Source organism: Leiobunum rupestre, chromosome 8 (genome assembly GCF_980474605.1).
Source record: "Leiobunum rupestre chromosome 8, qqLeiRupe1.1.hap1, whole genome shotgun sequence".
NCBI lineage: Eukaryota > Metazoa > Arthropoda > Arachnida > Opiliones > Sclerosomatidae > Leiobunum > Leiobunum rupestre.
Window position 1 is genome coordinate 24,735,873 of NC_143391.1, and position 2,726 is coordinate 24,738,598.

Here is a 2,726-nt window from a genome sequence, read left to right on the forward strand (position 1 = left end):
TTAAATTTCTTTGTTGACCATGGGATTTGAATCCCACCGTTAAATTAGGGAATTACACGAAGAGGATTTTAGGCGTTCAATATACACGATGAGGATCAAAGGCAAAAACTACATAAATAGGTTTCTACACGAAGAGGATTAAAGGCACAATGAAAAACATTTTTGCCATCAAATATTAATAAATTTGACCTGAGTCAATTGGAATGTCGTGCAATGTCACGCCATCTCTTATTATTTCTAATTAATTTTCATATTAATAATATTTAAACCACATATTTGTGTTATTTTATTTTATATTTTCATTCGCACCTGAAAACTTATTATAATTTATAAAATTACGTAATTCTTCCCTTGATATTGAGAATTCTCACTTCTCAAAAATTTTGACGGTCCTTCTCACAGGAAGTGATGTAATTTCTTCACGAGCATTCTCACTGGGTCAAAAAAGGGGGAAATTATAAATAAAAATGGAAGCTAAAATTCTAGTCAGTTTACTTGATGCTGAAGAAAATGAATTTCAGAGAAAACCGAATGTTAAGTTAATTTCCGATGAAACATTTCCTTTTAAATTATAAATAAAATGTTTTCTTCCTTCATACATTGTCCTGAAATCGTGTAAGAATAATATTTATTGTCAAAGGCTTAGTTTACAACAAGTAAAGTGGCATTCTCGTAAGCCGCCATCTTTAGTGTTTTTGTGTTTTTAGTTCCACATCGAGATATATATATATATCGAAGTGGGACTATTGCTATGGACGGAATGTCGTTAAGTGTTGTTGTTTGTTTGTTTGTTTTTTTTGGCGTGGAAAGCGACGAAACGGTAGATGGAGCTGCGAAAAATAATTTATATTTATATAATTCATATTATTGGCGACACCAGGATTCGAACCCCGATTTCTGGCCGCGTAATCTCCAAAACCGACGCCTTTACCAAGCGAGTCACGCCGTCCTCCGCGGATTTCATGCTTGAACTTTTAGCCTTGAACACTTTTATAGTTTGTATAGTTGGTCCAGAGATTTTCCGCCCCTCACGCGTGCCGAAAATCCGGAAGACCAGATGTAAGCACCCCACACAAGGAGAACGCAGCCCGCCAAAAGTCGTCTATTTTCTTGTGTACAATTTTCATTGGCTAGACGCTTTAGCGCCTGCTGCCGTCGGAAGAGGAAAATTCGGAATCTGTCTTACCCCCGCCCGTAAAACGCTCAGTGTAAAGGCTCGTCCAATGAAATTTGTACGCAACACTGAGTACGCATGTTTAAAGGCTAGCTGCGTTCTCCTTGTGTTTGTCGCTCCTAGGTGGAAGCGTGTTGGATGTTAGACCAATAATAGCTCATTTGTGGCGTAGACGCTAAAACGTTCGTTTATGTACGCTATCATGATGTCACCTAGAGTGGCCGATTTATAACACTTACCACTTAATAAAGGATGTGTGCTTGTCTTTTTAGAAATATTTTGTATTATATAATATATTTTATTAGTGAAAATTTAGAAATTGAGAGATCAGACGATAAGTGTGTTGCGCATAGAATAATTTTAAACAATGAGATAGAATATAGACTAGAGATCTAACTCAAATCTACGCTCTTGGCCACCAGGAGCTCATTGATTATAACAGTGTTACCAGCCAGTTACCAAGAAATAGGCTTCGTTTGATCTGCTTATCTTTCTTCCATGGATTTATCTTCCGATTTACCAATTAATCAATATTTTGCCGAAGCTAGCGGTTTTTTAATTTGAAAATTTTAAAGAGTTTTAGTTTTCAATAAACCTGGGCCTCTGCTAAAAAAAAGGATATATTTAGGGCAAAGACTAGGACTTGGTATCCGCGGAGAAATTCAAATTAGTAATTTGATTTCACTTAACACATATCCCTTCATATTAATTTAGCCGTTAGATCGCGCAACTATCGGATGTTTTTTTTTTCTTGGCCGACGTTATTTTTCGGGTAGAGGCTGGTTTTCATTCGCTGCCTCTGGCAAAAACTCGTCGAAATATTCAAATCTCAATTAAGCCTAATTCAAAATTGTTTTGCTTCAACGCACACCATCGCATCGTGAAAACCATCCTTAAAGCTAGGAGCAACAAACACAGCACCCCACACAAGGAGAAGGCAACCCGTCAATAGTCGTGCATTTTCATGCGTACAGTTTTCATTGGTTAGACGCTTTAGCACCTGCTGCCGTCGGAAGCGGAAATTCGGAAATTGTATTCCCCCCGCCCGTAAAACATTCAGCGAAAAGGCTCGTCTAATTAAATTTGTTACAAACTTCGTTCATAAATGAAAAAACTTAACAACCGGATTATGAAATTCACTGCCAGCTATTAGCAACAAACACAAGGAGAACGCAGCTAGCCTTAAACATGCTAACGCAGTGTTGTGTACAAATTAAATTGGACGAACCTTTACGCTGAACGTTTTACGGAATGGGGGAAGACAATTTCCGAATTTTCCCCTTCAGACGGCCGCTGGCGCTACAGGTATCTTCCCATTGCGCCGAATCCCATTCGACCGAATTCCCATTAGACCGAATTCCGGCAAATGTTTTGGATGAAATTAGTCCATAGGCGGGTTTTGTATTTTTCTAATCGACCGACGCAATATTCACAATTGAGCGACCGCAAAAAAAAAATAGTTTTTCTTTCTATGGAAGCGTTTTAATATATTTTTAAGTCTGTTGGCAACGATTTTTTGGTCTTCTTTTAATTAAATGTTTTTTATTAATAC